Source organism: Hordeum vulgare, chromosome 7H (assembly GCF_904849725.1).
Source record: "Hordeum vulgare subsp. vulgare chromosome 7H, MorexV3_pseudomolecules_assembly, whole genome shotgun sequence".
NCBI classification, from domain to species: Eukaryota; Viridiplantae; Streptophyta; class Magnoliopsida; order Poales; family Poaceae; genus Hordeum; species Hordeum vulgare.
The window spans coordinates 603,723,333-603,741,067 of record NC_058524.1 but is presented as its reverse complement, the minus strand read 5'-3'; the positions used below and the strand labels follow the sequence as shown (position 1 = coordinate 603,741,067).

Here is a 17,735-nt window from a genome sequence, read left to right as displayed (position 1 = left end):
TCCAGCCTTTGGTCGACGCGTTGATAGCCGTCGTCCGCAAGGGAATCACCGGCACGGACCTCCTGGAGATTTTTCTGGGTCGGCGCATCCAGCCGCTGTAGGCCCGACACCACGTCATGTGGCACTACGCGGGGCCTTCGGATTCCACTCGGTCTCATCCAGAGTGCGTGAGCGGGGAGACTGTGAGAGCATGGGTCCGCGGCATCACAGGCGCGTGTTATAACCCCGAAGGAGCCCGGCGGGTGAAGCCCTTCCGCGCCGACAATCCTCCTCCGAATGAGGTGAGCACATCTTGTCGAGTGCTTTTAATCTTCTTAGATTTATTGCTTTTCTTGTCCCACCGACTGACGTTGCCGACTGTGTTTTGTGCAGGAGTGGACCAACTGGTATTCTGCCATCTCGAACGGGAATCCAGCCGAGGAAGAGGAGGGCAGCCAGGAGGGCAGCGTGGATAGCGCCGAGTATGTCTCCGACAGTGGGGAGACAGAGGAGGAGACGGAAGAGGAGGAGGAGGAGGATGGGGAGCAGAGCTCACCACCTTCACCACCAGAGCACTGAACTAAGCGCCGTCACGATCCCGCTGCTCCGCCGGCTCCTCCAGCGGCCCCGAGTGCTCCGCCAGCCCCTCCCGTGGCTCCGAGTGCTCGGAGTGTGAAGAGGACCAGGGACGCTGCTGCCAAGCCCGTGAACCAGCCGTTCAAGGTGGCCAAACCTAGTGGGCCTAAGCCTCGGAAAGCTTTGCCTCGGATGAGGATCGCTGTTCCGGTCGCCTCAGCGTAAGTGTCTTGTTCTTCCATCTTCCTTCAGTATCCGACTGAACTCATGCTTATCCGTCGAGTGGATTTCACTCAACAGAGCTGCTACCTCCGCTACCTCTCTGCCGCGCCAGGACGATGATCCCATGGACACGGATAATGCCGCCACGTCCCAGCAAGGTACGTTGTCACGACTCCGAGAGTTGTATTATTGTTTCGCAGGTGCTGTCTTTGATCTTGCCCTTTTTCTGTAATTTCATTTTGTTCAGTCGGGCTTCCCTTCGGAGGTGATCCATCTGGAGGACGACGACCAAAGGGGGTCGAAGCCAGCTTTGGCGCCTGTCCTTGAGGTTGTCCCATCTACTGTTGCTCCCACCATGAACATGCCGCCGACTGAGACGGTGCCCCTCACGGCGGAACCGACTGGAGCGGAGCTCGGGATGCCCAGGGAGTCTTCTGTCGCGCCGGGTCCGTCAACCATTCAATATGACGCCCGACGCCTCCCGGAAGACCAGGTGGGGGCCGCCAAGGACGCCATGGTGCAGGTGGAGCTGATGGTGGGTGACGCCAAGGGAGCGTATGACTCCATCGCGTCTTTGTACAAGAAAAGCTTGGAACTCCGGGACGATATCCGAGTAAGTGCGCTAGTAAGTGTTTACTTTCCTCTTGTTACCCACTGGGGGTTTCAGCGATATACTCGGATACAGTAGGATGATTTTGCAGTGGGTTCACTCCGAGTGAACCCAGTGGGTGTAGTCCCCGAGACTTCCGCCGAGTGCTTGCACCGACAGTTGTATTTATATGTATTTTCCGTAATCTAAACAGATCAGAGCTGATCTGCCCGAATGGTACCAGTGGGGGCACTCCGAGTGCACCCACTGGGTGTAGTCTCCAAGAGTAGTGTTACTCAGGTCGGGTAATAGTAGTCTCATAGTGTTGTGTGTTTGTCATGGAGCTCAATAGGGCCGACCTGTTCGAGCTTCATGCCAGTGGGGTCACTCTCAGTGAACCCACTGGGTGTAGTCCCCGAGACCGCTGTCGATTGCTTGCATCGGCAGGGGTCTGAAGAACTTTGAGCTTTGATTGTTTTGTCATATGTGTCGATACTTTTTCCTTGTTGAATGTGTCTGATCCTCCCTTTGTGTCTATTTGGCAGAAGACTTGCGAAATGGGATCTGCGTACAATGCTCTGAAGGCTGAGAAGATTCAGCTTGTTGCGGACTTGGAGGCGGCTGTGAATGACCTGGCTGGTGTGAAGGAGGCTCTTGCTGACCGAGAGAAATCTTTGGAGGAGTCTCGGAGACCAACAAGGCATTGCTAGCCGAAGTTGAAAAAATGAAGAGTCAGAGATCCGAATGGATGGGCCAGCTGAAGGTGATGAACGCTCGGTGCATGGCGCAGGAGAACTACGTCAGCGACTGGGCAAGGAAGATGGTTGCACTGCTTGGTGGTAAGTTGTTGCCGAGTGCTTCTTGACTTTGGAGTTCACTCCGCGCTTACTTTCTGCTTGTCTTTTATTTGCAGACTTCTGTCGGGACGTTGAGGCTGAAGCAGCCGACATCGAACGGTCGCTTGTTCCGAACGTTCCACTCGTCGATGAAGCCAACCGGGACATGCTCCGAGCGTATATTCGCCTTAACAGGGTGGGACCTTTCATTGGCCGCCTGAGAAAAGTTGTTGGCCGAATCGACAAGAAGCTGTGGCCAGAAGACGACTCCCGGAGTGAAATAGATGGGTTGATGACTCGGCTGGAGGCCGTCCCAAGCAGAGTGCAGGCTTGGAAGAAGTCCGCCGCTCGGTGCGGTGCGGACGTGGCTCTATCTCTGGTCCGAGTGCACTGCAAGGAAGCCCGCGAAGAAAAACTGAAGACGTTGCAGGTCGCCAACACCAAGAAGCTTCGATTCGAAGATTTCATGGAGACCTTCCTCGACACAGCCACTCGCATTGCAGACGGAATCGACCTTGACACCTTTGTGGAGCCTGCCAGTCCCGGCGACGCTTGAAAAAACTTTATGGTGAACGCACATTAACCTTGGTATGCCGAGTGGTATCTGTATTAAACTTTGGCCACTGCTGTTGGCCGTCACATTCGTGGTTCGTCATGGATAAACTTGATTCACACCGAGCCGACTGATCGTAGATCCAACTTTGAATTCGAATCGGATCTTTTGCTCTTCTTTCGCTGAGTTTTTTTTGACACGATTTTGGCTCGTGGTTTTTGTTTGGCGTCTCTTGGTGAAGCCAATGGCAAACATGCGGAGCATGTAGTTGTCAGTTGTCTTCACATTCACATGAGCCTCAATGAGGGTCTGCTAAGCCTCCGAGTGCGCACTCGGAGCGAGCTTTTACTTAGGCGACTCTGGGTCGCGGCTAAGTCTCCGAGTGTGACTGTTAGTGCGCACTCGGAGCAAGTTGTCACTTAAGCGACTCTGGGTCGCGGCTAAGTCCCCGAGTGTGACTATTAGTGCACACTCGGAGCGAGTTGTTACTTAGGCGACTCTGGGTCGTGGCTAAGTCCCTGAGTGTGACTGTTAGTGCGCACTCGGAGCGAGTTGTTACTCATGTAGTTGTCAGTTGTCTTCACATCCACATGAGCCTCAATGAGGGTCTGCTAAGCCTCCGAGTGTATCTCGAGTATACACTCGGAGGAAGCTTTTTACTTAGGCGACTCTGGGTCGCGGCTAAGTCCCCGAGTGTGACTGTTAGTGCGCACTCGGAGCGAGTTGTTACTCATGTAGTTGTCAGTTGTATTCACATCCACATGAGCCTCAATGAGGGTCTGCTAAGCCTCCGAGTGTATCTCGAGTATACACTCAGAGGAAGCTTTTTTACTTAGGCGACTCTGGGTCGCGGCTAAGTCCCCGAGTGTGACTGTTAGTGCGCACTCGGAGCGAGTTGTTACTCATGTAGTTGTCAGTTGTCTTCACATCCACATGAGCCTCAATGAGGGTCTGCTAAGCCTCCGAGTGTATCTCGAGTATACACTCGGAGGAAGCTTTTTACTTAGGCGACTCTGGGTCGCGGCTAAGTCCCCGAGTGTGACTGTTAGTGCGCACTCGGAGCGAGTTGTTACTGATGTAGTTGTCAGTTGTATTCACATCCACATGAGCCTCAATGAGGGTCTGCTAAGCCTCCGAGTGTATCTCGAGTATACACTCAGAGGAAGCTTTTTTACTTAGGCGACTCTGTGTCGCGGCTAAGTCCCCGAGTGTGACTGTTAGTGCGCACTCGGAGCGAGTTGTTACTCATGTAGTTGTCAGTTGTCTTCACATCCACATGAGCCTCAATGAGGGTCTGCTAAGCCTCCGAGTGTATCTCGAGTATACATTCGGAGGAAGCTTTTTTACTTAGGCGACTCTGGGTCGTAGCTAAGTCTCCGAGTGTGAATTTTGGTGCGCACTCGGAGCGGGTTTTTACTTAGGCGACTCTGGGTGGCAGCTAAGTCTTCGAGTGTGACTTTTAGGGCACATTCGGAGCGAGTTTGTACTTAGGCGACTCTGGATCGCAGCTAAGTCCCCAAGTGTGACGTTTAGCGCACACTCGGAGCGAGTTCGTACTTAGGCGACTCTGGTTCGCAGCTAAGTCTCCGAGTGCGACTTTTAGTGCGCACTCGGAGTGAGTTTGTACTTAGACGACTCTGGGTCGCAGCTAAGTCCCCGAGTGCGACTTTTAGCGCACACTCGGAGCGAGTTTTTACTTAGGCGACTCTGGGTCGCAGCTAAGTCCCCGAGTGCGACTTTTAGTGCGCACTCGGAGCGAGTTTGTACTTAGGCGACTCTGGGTCGTAGCTAAGTCCCTGAGTGTGACTTTTAGTGCGCACTCGGAGCGAGTTTGTACTTAGGCGACTCAGGGTCGCAGCTAAGTCCCCGAGTGCGACTTTTAGTGCACACTCGGAGTTAGTTTTTTTGGACCGGAGTCTGCAAACGCGGAAGAATTTTGAATCGGCAAGAAATCAATCTGCTTTGTATTACTTCAATGATACTTGTTCTTTACATTGTCTCCGTTGGCAGTTATGTGTAGAAGCGCTTCAGGAGATCTCCATTCCATGCCCGCGGTTCGTCCGTCTCCCTGTCGAGGTTGTAAAGTCGATATGCTCCGTTGTTCAGCATCTTAGAGATGATGAAGGGCCCTTCCCAGGCGGGAGCCAACTTGTGTGGTCTCTGCTGGTCCACTCGGAGCACGAGGTCCCTGCTTGGAATGTGCGGCTCCTGACGTGCCGCACGTGAAATCGACGCAGATCTTGTTGATAAATCGTTGAACGAATTAGTGCCATCTCGCGCTCTTCTTCTAGAAGATCCACTCCGTCTTGCCTGGCTTGCTCTGCTTCGGCTTCAGAGAAGAGTTCGACTCGTGGAGAGTTGTGAAGCAAGTCACTCAGAAGGACTGCCTCTGCTCTATAAACGAGGAGGAACGGGGATCACCCTGTAGATCTATTCGGAGTTGTGTGGAGGCCCCACAGCATCGAAGGCAGCTCGGTGACCCATGCGCCGGCGGCATGTCCAACTTCTCGCAGGAGTTGAGGCTTCAACCCTTGAGGAATAAGTCCATTCACCCGCTCTGCTTGCTCGTTTGTTTGGGGGTGAGCCACGGATGCAAAATCCACTCGGATTCCTTGGCCTGTGCAAAAACCTTTGAACCTGTACGAGTCGAAGTTTGTGCCGTTTTCGGTGATTATGTTGTGCGGAACCCCGTATCTGGCGATGATGTCTCTGATAAATTTGATGGCCGTGAGGGCGTCAAGCTTCTTGATAGGCTTGGCTTCAATCCACTTGGTAAACTTGTCAACTGCTACCAGCAGATGAGTGAATCCTCCTTGGCCTGTTCTGAATGGCCTGACTGTATCTAATCCCCACACAGCGAATGGCCAAACAAGAGGAATTGTCTTCAGCGCAGACGTTGGCTTGTGGGACTTGTTTGAATAGAACTGACAGCCTTCACAACGGTCGACCATATCTTTTGCCATTTCATTGGCCTGCAATCAGAAGAAACCAGCTCTGAATGCTTTGGCGACGATTGCCCTTGAAGAGGCATGATGACCGCAGGTTCCCGAGTGGATTTCTTCCAAGATTAACTGTCCCTCCTCAGGGGAGATACACCACTGAAGGACACCTGAAACACTTTCCCTATACAACTGGCCATCAATGACGGTGAAGGACTTCGACCTGCGGACGATCTGCCTAGCTTGGACTTTGTCTTCTGGTAACTCTTGCCTCGTGATGTATGCAATGAACGACACAGTCCATTCGGGAATGACAGCCAGAATCTCCATGATCAAATCAACCACAGCGGGGACCTCGACTTCAATCAGATCTGTTGAGCTCTTCGGTTGTACTGGTTCCTCTATAAAAGGATCTTCCTTCACCGAGGGGAGATGTAGGTGCTCGAGGCAGACATCACTCGGGACCGGTCTCCGAGTGGATCCAAGTTTTGCCAATTCATCTGCTGCTTGGTTTTTCAGTCGGGGAACATGGTGAAGTTCCAGACCCTCGAACTTCTTCTCAAGCTTCCTTACTGCGTTGCAGTATGCAGTCATGGTGGGGTTCCTTACATCCCATTCCTTCATCACTTGATTAACCACCAGATCTGAGTCGCCATAGACCATCAGGTGATGGACGCCGAGTGTGATGGCCATGCGCAACCCGTAAAGGAGCGCTTCGTACTCTGCTTCGTTGTTGGAAGAATCAAAATGTATCTGCAACACATACTTGAGTTTATCGCCTTTTGGGGATATGATCACTACGCCGGCGCCGGAGCCATTCAACATCTTCGACCCATCGAAGAACATGGTCCAATGAGCCGAGTAGATGTGGGTCGGTTGCTATTGTTCTACCCATTCTGCTATGAAGTCAGCCAGAGCTTGAGACTTTATAGCTTTCTTGGCTTCGAACTTGATGTCGCGGTATAGCATCTCCATTGCCCACTTTGCCACTCGGCCTGATGCGTCTCGATTGTGGAGAATTTCCGACAACGGAGCATCAAATATGACAGACACCGAGTGGTCTTGGAAATAATGAGCCACCTTATTTGCAGTCATGTAGATCCCATAAATAAGCTTCTGATAATGGGGATACCTCTGCTTGGAAGGAGTCAGGACTTCGGAGACGTAATATAATGGCCGCTGAACCTTGTACGCTTTGCCTTCTTCTTCGCGTTCGACTGTCAAAACAGTGCCGACGACTTGATTTGTAGCCGCGATGTATAGAAGAAGGGGTTCTTTACTGAGCGGGGCAGTAAGAACCGGCTGGCTGGAAAGCAGGGCTTTGAGCTCGTCGAATGCAATTTGGGCTTCGTCTGTCCACTCGAAGGTATCTGATTTCTTCATGAGTCGGTACAGAGGTAACGCCTTCTCGCCGAGTCGAGCGATAAACCTGCTCAAAGCCGCTAGGCAACCTGTGAGCCTTTGAACATCATGTATTCTTACCGGCCGCTCCATTCGGACAATGGTCCCGATCTTTTCGGGGTTGACATCGATCCCTCGTTCGGAAACAAAGAAACCGAGTAACTTCCCGCTGGGAACGCCGAATGAACACTTGGCTGGGTTGAGCTTGATATCGTACCTACGTAGGTTGGCGAATGTTTCTGCCAAGTCAGTCAGCAGGTCGGAACCTTTGCGTGACTTGACTACGATATCGTCCATATATGCCTCCACATTTCGGCTGATCTGGTCAAGGACGCATTTTTGGATCATGCGCATAAAAGTTGCTCCTGCATTCTTCAAACCGAAAGGCATAGTGATGTAACAGAAACACCCGAATGGGGTGATGAAGGTTGTTTTTAATTCATCCGGACCATACAGATGGATCTGATGATAGCCCGAATAGGCATCAAGGAAGGATAAACGCTCGCAACCCCAGTCGAATCAACAATTGATCAATGCGGGGGAGCGGGAAGTGATCTTTCGGACAGACCTTATTGAGATGCTTGTAATCGATGCACATACGGAGAGACTTGTCCTTGGGCACCATGACAACATTAGCGAGCCACTCGGAGTGGTGTACCTCGCGAATGAAGTTGGCTGCCAAAAGTTTAGCCACCTCCTCTCTGATTGCCTTCCTCTTGTGCGCGGCAGACCGATGCAAGCGTTCTCGGACGGGCCGAGCAGCAGGATCCACATGCAGTCGGTGCTCAGCCAACTCCCTGGGTACACCTGGCATGTCAGCGGGCTTCCATGCAAAAATGTCCCAGTTCTCATCGAGGAATTGGAGATGTTTGTCGGGGAAGCGGTGTCGTCCGTCGGGTGGATGCTGACTTTCTTCGTGTCTCCCGCCGACTGGAATGCGGACTCGGAAGCTGGCTTCTTTGAACGCATCAGGTCAGCAGGGTCGGCGGTCTTCTTGTACTCATCCAGCTCGAGAATAGCCATCTGCTGATCAGCAATCCTCGACCCCTGCTGCAGACACTCCTCAGCCCGCTGCCGATTGCCCGTGACCGTAATCACACCTTTGGGACCTGGCATCTTTAGCTTCAAATAGACGTAACATGGATTGGCCATGAAACGTGCATATGCCGGGCAGCCCAGAATCGCATGGTATGCACTCTGGAAGTCCACCACCTCGAATGTCAGCTTTTCCTTGCGGAAGTTCTTCTCAGAGCCGAAGACGACATCCAACGCGATCTGGCCGAGTGATTTGGCCTTTCGTCCTGGGACGACTCCGTGGAACTGCATAGTGCTCTCGCTAAGTTTGGACATCGGAATGCCCATCCCCTTGAGAGTGTCGGCGTACATGATGTTCAAGCCGCTGCCGCCGTCCATGAGGACTTTGCGCAGCCTGACTCCTTCCACCACAGGGTCGACGACCAGAGCTTGCCTCCCTGGGGTGGGTACGTGTGTTGGATGGTCTGACTGATCAAAGGTGATCGCAGTCTGTGACCATTTGAGGAACGTGGGGGTGGATGGGGTTGCCATGTTCACCTCCCTGTTAACCAACTTCAGTCAACTCTTGCTTTCCACATCAGCAAAAATCATCAGCGTTGCATGGACTTGGGGGAACGGATCCTCCTTGTCCTCATCATCCTGCTCGGTGTCCTTTTCACTCGACTGACCTTCACCAAATGCTTGGATTAGGAGGCGACACTGCCGAGTGGTATGCTTTGGGAATATGGCGTTGCCTTCTTCGTCCATCTTCGTGTGGATTGGACACGGTTGATCCAGGATGGAATTTCCTGACTGCCTCTTCTTGGGGGTGTACTGAGCTTTCCCCTTGCCTTTGAACTTGGCATTTGTAACAGCAGCTGCCTCTGCCTGCGGAGTGGATTGAGCCTTCTGCTTCTACTTCCAACTACTGTTTCCATCTCCATCGGCGACAGAGTTATGCTTGCCGCTACGTATGCGGTCCTCCTCTTCGTCATTTGCATAGCGTGCGGCTATCTCCATCATCTTGCTCATGGAGATGTCGCCTGTCCGACCGAACTTCAGGTACAGATCTCTGTACCGCACGCCTGCCTTGAAGGCGTAGACTGCTTGGTGTTCTGTGACGTTCTCCACCGTGTGGTAGAGGGTTGTCCAGCGCTGGATGAAATCGCGCAAGGGCTCGTTCTGCTTCTGGACGCAGTGCTGGAGCTTCACGAGACTAGCAGGGCGTTTGCACATGCCCTCGAAGGTCCTGATGAAGACTCGGGACAGATCTGCCCAGCTGTAGATGCTTGACGGAGCCAAGTGGTTTAGCCAAGCTCGCGCCGAGCCGTCGAGCATCACGGGGAGATGTTTCATGGCGACCTGGTCATCTCCGCCACCGATCTGGACCGCCACTCTGTAGGCATCCAACCAAGTTTCTGGCTTGGACTCTCCTGTGAACTTGCTGATTCCCGTCGCCAATCGGAAGTTGGGAGGGATGTCAGCTGAGCGGATGGCCCGACTGAAGCACTCGGGGCCAGAAACAACAGTCATGCTTCCACTCGGACGGTCTCTGTTGTGACCATCATGGCGGGCTCGACTTCTGTCGACCTTCTTCTGGGCGATGTACCCTCTTGCGTCGGGCCTTGGATCATGCGCGTCACCGACTGAACGACGATCATCGTGATGCCGGGGCCCGTAAGGCCCACCCCGCGGAGGGGTGCGCGAACGGCGACGATCTTCTGGATGAGACCGAATGGGAAGCGGATTCCGACTCGGGTCCCTGGAACGGCTGCCTTCTCTGCGTCGCTGATGAGAGTCGGGACTGAAAACCGACCGATGCGTGTCCGCGTGAACATAACTGTTGTGGATCCTGTTGTGCGACTGGGAGACCGCCGAATTTTGCTGTTGCGCCGTGTGCAATAGGGCACGGATCTGCTCTATCCCTCTACCAGCCTCTGAATCGGTCGGCTGAAGAGAATCGGTTATCCTGGCAGCCGCAACCAGGTTGAGGATGGGTGTGCGGAACACCTCGACGTTGCTCGGGCGAGTGCGTCGACTGGCAGAACTATGGTGTTGACGACGAGCGCCGGATGATTCTCCGACCTCATGCTTGTTCCGACCAGTCCGGAGGGGACTTTCATGGGAATCGTCCATGAGAACTTCGGCTGCAGGCCCGCGACCCAGGTACTCGGAAGGTAGCTCAGTCGGAACTGAGTCCAAGCACTGGGATGGCGGCGCGACCACAATCGATTCGAGCACCGTCACTTGAGAGGACGCGCTCTGTCGCGCCTGGGCATGTCGCACCCAACGCTGGAGCCGCGGACGACGGGAACCACGGTGGGCGCCAACTGTCGTGGGTATAAGTCTGACAGTAGATGTATGGGGTACGAAAGGATGGACAGAGCCTTAGCTACGGCGAGGATGTATGAGTTCAGGCCCCTCTACGGTGGAGGTAAAAGCCCTACGTCTCAGTGCTCTTGGGAGCTTAGTGTCGAGTGGATTATAGGATTACAGCAAGTGCCAACCCCTGCACCAGTGGGGAAGGACGGCTTATATAGAGTGCGCTGCCCTTCATAATGGCCCGGTGGACAGGGATGAAATAGTGGCGAATAAATGCCTACGTTACAGGTAACATAAGCCTTAAATGTTAATAATGGTGTATGAAAACGTATGACCGTTGCCCTCCTGGGAGGTTACGATGTACAGAGTGGAATCCAGTCGGTACGTTAAATATGCTCCGAGTGCTTGTCACCGACTAGATGATGGAGGCGTCCTTAGTTCAGTCGGAACTGTCTAAGGGCCTTGTCCTCTATGAAGGGTAGTCCTTGGGTAGGACCTATAGGACAGGCCTATGACCCTACCCTGGGACTATAACCCCATCAGTGTGCGAGACGAATACCAGGGACAGGGAGGCAGTGTGGATGCCGCCCCGAGAGGGGGGGTGGTTTGGACGACATGGACTGGCCGGGTTGGCCAAGTCGTTGCCCCCATCCACATGCAAATGGAGCACCCACAGGACGGGTCCGACTGGATGTGGTTGGAGCAGGCGGCCGAGTCCTTCGAGTGGAGCCATCGACGACCATAACTGTCGCATGACCCTCCTCCTTGAGGCTTGACCATGTATCAACGTATCTGGGGGAGGATGAATCCCATCTCGGCGTAGTCACCGGGAAGAACTGAGAGGACCTCCTTGAGATGAATACGACACCCTTCGCCAGGGCACACGAACATGGGTACCGGCCGACGTATTGGTGATCCTGTACGCCGTTGATGACGGCGGCGATCCAAGGGGAAGCGATGATGACGACGGCGGCGTAAGGAGGCGTTGTGCGTCCATGTATTGTGGCGGCGGCGGTGATATGCGATCGAGGGATCCCTAGCTACGATCCCTTGCTGTAGATGTGGAGTTTTTTTTCGCGTGGGTGTGCTGGTTTTTTTCGTAGCGAGGGGCTAGAGCCTGAACCAAGGTTACTCTTGTGCGGGGGCTGGTTGTTTTTGCGGCAGATTTTATTTCGTGAAGGTGGGAGACGAAAATAAACCAAACAATGATGGAATGATGGACGAAAAAAGACCGGTGAGCGACGGCTACCAACTGTCCCTTTAGGAGTAGAGATTAGAGAATGTCGTACATTCTTTTTGTGATGTTATCACTTCGCATTTGTGCATATCCTACCTAAAATGATATGGTTTCAAAGTAGTGTTAAATTCCGGTTAACTATATCTCTACCCCATGGATGTTGCCTTCCCCTTTGTTGCAAACGCATAGTTGCATGCGACCAAATCGATTTAGTATACTTTGTTACCGACCGATTGGTTCATGGATTAATCATGGACAGGAAAATGGGAGTTGGAGGAGGAAAGGGAAAGAATACTTATTTTATTGGATCCACGTCTGTTTGATTCCTTCTTGCTGCAAGGGTAGATCTCAGTTGACTGCCACATATCCAATAGTAGCTCAGATGCTCATTTCAAATTCTGTATGAGAAATTTGGTTGTAGCACCTACATGAAACTTGTAGACAATCTCCTGCTGATATTCGTACTATTCTCAATTTCTTGATTTGTTGAAGTGCATTAAGATTTATGTTATGGGTCATATATGTTCAAAATGGTTTTAATGTTTAAGTGAGAAAGAGGAAGATACGATTTTAGTATCTTAGTGAGGGCCAGCTGAAAAATGTTGAGAAATAAGGTATTTTAGGTTCCTGGAAGGAGCGACACTGCCTGTGCACCGTGATGATTTTTTTCATTTATTATTTTTGATAATGAATTTAGGATAGAGGGAACAATGCTGCTGTCAGAACGGCAGGAGCTGGACATACTTGATGAAGCTTTTTGCTAATTGCAAAGTATGTGCAAATCAGTAGTGAACACTCTGTATTGTTGTTCCAGAAAAATAAGTTTCAGCAGTTTATGCGACGTTTCATGTCTGCTCCATGAAGCATTGTATGCACAGAGTATATTGATAATTTTATTTTACCTTCATGAATGCTTAGTTTTCTTATAAAACACAAATGGTTTGTGTCTTGATTGGCGTGCTGATAGATGCAAATATAATTCCTGATACAAGCATAATCTCCTTCTTCTATCTATCTATCTATTTACTAATTGGAGGCACCTTTCAGATACTCTCATTAATCCACATCATTAACATTAATTACATCGTTGGATTGTAGAGTTTACGTATAGGATAAAATGAAAACCAGCGTAACACAGATTGTCCTATCTCATAAAAAAATGCATCTGACACGTCTAAGATTAGTGGTATATAAAATAAATAAAGCCTCAATCCGTTCCCAGGAAATAAAAAGTAAAGCCACACGTTAGTTAGAAAAAAAAGTAAAGCCTCACACCAAAATAAAATACGAAGAAAATCCTGGATCGGTAGCATCACGTTTGTTTAAATAAAGTAAAGCTTCACATAGAAAAAGAAGAACGCTACGCGTTCGCCGGATGATTTTTAAAAATTATCCGTCACCTAGCTAGCCGTCGGATGCCGATCTAACGCCCCACATTCCTGCCGCATGGTCAGTAGTTATTTCCTGAAACGACCCTCGAGTTGCGGAAACTTTCGCTTTGTTGCAAGAAATAAACTTTGGATCCGTTAATTCCTGAAACAATGGTCGAGTTTCAGAAACAATTGGCTTGTTGCAGAATTACTTTTTTCTTCGTCTTTCTGTAACATAAGTATTTTTACGGAAGAATTTTTTGCAACAACGGTCGAGTTTCAGGAATTTTTGCAACGAAAGTCATGTTGCAACCGGGATCCATGCTCAACGGAGAGTCGAGCGCGCGAGCAGGGACACATCTCCAGCGAGGCAGAGAAGCTCCCGGCGGCGGGAGATCGCCGGCGTCCGCGCCGCACACCTCCTCGTTCGCCGGGCGAGGTGGGGATCCGGCGATCCGGTGAGGTGGGGATCCGGCGAGGGGCTAGATCTCGTCGGCGAGGTGGGGATCCGGCGAGGGGCTAGATCTCGTCGGCGAGGTGGGGATCCGGCGAGCGGGTGAGGACCGACGGCGGTGACGGTTCGCCGGACTCCGGCAGGCTCGTCCCTGGTAGCAGAGGAGCCACGACGAGGAACCTGGAGTGCTCCAGCTTCAGCCCCCGTCCTAAAACAACGCTTTAGTTTCTGAAACAACGAGCCAGTTTCGAAAAATGATTCGTGATCGAGGCGAGATCTAATGGACGAGCAGGCGGCGGATGGATCAAACGGATCAGCCGGTGGAACGTAATCTTTTCCCATAGAAAAAGGAAAAAAGAAGGATAAATAAAGGGGACTTCCACCGGTAGATATCTAATAAAACATATATCATCACGATAATCATCAGATCTCTGCCTGCGCAGTCGCCAACAGCCATCCGATCTAACTCTCGACACGCAGTTCGATCGTCTCCTTCGATACATTAATTCCCGAAACAACAAACCAGTTGCGGAATCAACCGCTTTGTTTCGGCCCCGACGGACCTGCAGATCGCTATAAACTTTTTTCTGTCACAAAGATTTAATACGGGATGATCGACAGATTGAGCTGACAGCTTTTGCAACAAGCATAATGTTGCGTTCGGATGTTTGCAACAGGGACCGTGTTGCGGAGCTTTTGCAACATAGATATCACTGCAGGAATTTTTCTGCAACAAAGCTAATGTTGCAGATTTTTTTAACTTTACGTTGGTTTTACGAAAAATGTTCTGCAACATAACTGATGTTGCATAATTTTTTCTTGCAACAATGAAGATGTTGCAGAAAAAAACCCAAATCCAGCAGTTCGTCTTCCTAACCAGACGAGCCCCGAAACACCCCTACTATTATTCAGTATTAGGAATGTTTGTCCTGAAACAACAGGTGAGTTGCAGAAAAATGAAAATGACTACGGCAGACACGAGGACGTTGTCACCGTCTGATCAACACACGATCAAACGGCCACGGAATCGACGGACGGCCGCGCGCGATCAACCAATAAAAGTTAATCTTTTCCCATAAATAAAAGAGTCCTGCTCTCCTATACCACGGTGGTGAGTCCTCCTCCTCTTGGTCTTTGCCTAAAAAAAACTGAGCGTCATCTCCTCCTCACGCAAAAAACTAAACAAATACTCATACTATTCATCATACTTTTTTTCTGCCGTGAGTAGTCCAGACTCTAGATATAGCTATCCTTCCTTCAATGTAATATCTCATCTATCAACTTCTCCCAATCTCTTTGGCACGCCGCGGCTGTCCTCAGCACCTCCATCACCCAGCCTTATCAAGCCGCCATCTCCACGCACATCACATCATCCTCTGCATCTTCTCTCCTACACCTCTCTAATGAATTCTTTCAAGCCTGTTGTCAGATGGAGGCTGCCGCCGCAGGTCGATGCGTCCACTTGAAGACAAGTGCGTTCACTTAATCTTGAGATAATTGCACATTTGCTCCTGGTAGTTGCTGGTGCGGTCCAAGTCAGTCCTGGAACTTGCGAAGTGCTCCATTACGATCCCGGTACACGAAAATACGTCTTCAATACAGTCCTTAAACTTGAAACCACAGTACCGGCTATACACCACCCCACGTACCGCGTACTCCCCCGTATGCCACGTCATCCTGGCCCCGCTTGTCAGGAAGGACCCACCTGTCAGCACTAGTGGATAAGGCGCTGTACCGTTTCGTCCTAAGGAAAAAAAATCCCCACGCACGCCCCACGGCTGCCGCGCAGAGGCCTGCTGACCTCCGTGCGTACGGCTCGTTCCTGCGTGACCACATCCCCGTCGAGATGTCGAGCCCGGCACCGAGGGTGTTCTACTCCTACTCCCACGCCGCCACCGGCTTCGCGGCGCGCCTCGCGTTCTCGGGCTCCGTGCTCGCCGTCGTGCCCGACGTGATGCAGGAGCTGCACACCACCCTCACGCCGTCCTTCCTCGGCCTCTCGCCGTCCTCCGGCTGCTCCCGGCGTCCAACGGCGCCACCGACGTCGTCATCGGGGTCATCGACACCGGCGTGTACCCGGAAGGCCACGCGTCCTTCGCGGCCGACCCGTCGCTGCCGCCGTTGCCGCCCGTCAAGTTCCGCGGTGGGTGCGTCTCGCGCTCTGCAACAACAAACTCGTCGGAGCCAAGTTCTTTCACAAGGGTCAGGAGGCTGCACTCGGCCGTCCACTCGGTGAGGACTCGGAGTCGCCGCTCGACACCAACGGGCATGGCACCCACACCTCCTCCACCGTCGGCGGCTCTGCTGTTGCCGACGTGGCCTTCTACGACTATGCCAGAGGAAAAGCCGTCGGCATGGCCCCGGGCGCGCGCATTGCCGTCTACAAAGTGTGCTGGAAAGGGTGCGCGAGCTCTGACATCCTCGCCGCGTTTGATGAGGCCACCGCGGACGGTGTCGACGTTATCTCCGTCTCGCTCGGCGCCGTCGGCAAGGCCCCGGAATTTTATGGCAATACGACCGCCGTGGGCGCATTCCACGCCGTCAGCAAGGGCATCGTCGTCTCCGCTTCCGCGGGAAACTCCGGACCCGAGAGTCCACCGCCGTCAACGTCGCGCCATGGTTCTTGACGGTCGGCGCATCCACCCTCAACCGCCAGTTCCCAGCCGACGTCGTTCTCGGCAACAGCGAGACCTTCACGGGTACTTCTCTCTACGCGGGCCAGCCACTGGGCTCGACCAAGATACCACTGGTCCTCGGCAAGGACATGGGCTCGAATGTGTGCCAAGTCGGGTAGCTGAACGCGACCATGGTGGCCGGGAAGATCGTCTTGTGCGACCCCAACATGGTCGGCCGGGCTGCGAAAGGACACGCCGTCAAGCTCGCCGGTGGTGCCGGAGCAATCCGCATTAGCGACGTAGTGTACGGTGAGCAGTCCATCACCACGCCCCATGTCCTCCCCGCCACGGGCGTCCCATTCGCCGTCGGCGAGAAGATCAAGATGTACATCAGGGCGCAGGCATCGCCTACCGCGACGATCGTGTTCCGGGGCACCGTGGTCGGCCCGACGCCTCCTTCCCCTAGAATGGCGTCCTTCTCGAGCCGCGGCCCGAACACCCGCGCGGCGGAGATCTTCAAGCCGGACGTTTGAGCAGACCTAGATGTACACTTCTACCAAAAGCATGAAGCATGAAAATGAAAAATATATAAAAATAGATAATACAGAGCATGAAAAATGGGAAAAAAAATTAAAACGAAAAAAAGACTGACGTCGCACCGTACTTCTAACCCCCAACACACAGCGAGGGTGACCAAGGGTAACAGGCCGACAGGACAGGCCCAGCCAGAAGCACGTAGCGACTGCTTTTTGCCTCGGCAGAGCTGAGCTTTGCGTCCTCGGCGATGGAGAGCTCAGCAGCGGACTAGTTAAGCCGCATTTAACCTACTTAACCGAGCAAGGTGGTACTAAACTTGGGGATACCAGCGCTGCGGTTAATTCGTTCCTAGTCTGGGCCGTCGTCATCTTCGGGCCACCAGCTATTTATTTTTTGAATCATCTATATGCCACTCTACGGCCCAGGAAGAAAGACCAGGGCCACCAGCTTTTCTTTTTTAGATCGAGAGACCATGAACTTGCTCGAGGTATCAAGCATGCCACGGCACGGAGGTTTAAAAAAAAAAAACATGCCACGGCACAGGTGCGTAGCAGGGCGGGGGCACGGTACAGAGTTTCAGCCAATTATAAATGACGTATCGTTTGCCTAATTAAATCGTCTACGCTAAGCTGAAAAAAAAAGGTCTAGGCTAATGACAGACATGATCTAATTATAAGTATTACCGAAAATTACCACTGATCTGTTATCAAAACTAGTAGAACGCCCGTGCGTTCCCACGGGCTTTTTCCTTTCCCGATTTTACATATATAAAGATAATGCATATAGCTCAAGCAGGTGAAAGCCCGCCGTAGTACCCGTTAAAATCTTTACCTAATAATAAAGAGGCTAGCGCTTCTGTCAGAAAACCCGCCGCCGCCGTTTTTGCAAAAAAAACCTCATATTTTATGATAATTAACCCACATTCCTGTTTTCACTGACATAACGTTTCGTTATTAACAGACGAGGCGTGGGGCACGCGGATCGGTACGGGCAAAAAAAAACACCCGCACGATGCTCCTAATCCAATCTCCACCTCCATGCCCCGCCTCACAGTGCGCCGCCGGCCTAATCCTTCGCCGCCGCACGCCGCC

General features: G+C 52.2%; 1 pseudogene; it reads left to right on the top strand.

Moving 5' to 3' along the window:
- LOC123409465 overlaps positions 1-16,640 on the top strand; it is a 37,977-nt pseudogene extending 21,337 nt beyond the window's left edge.
- Positions 16,641-17,735: the final 1,095 nt, after the last annotated feature.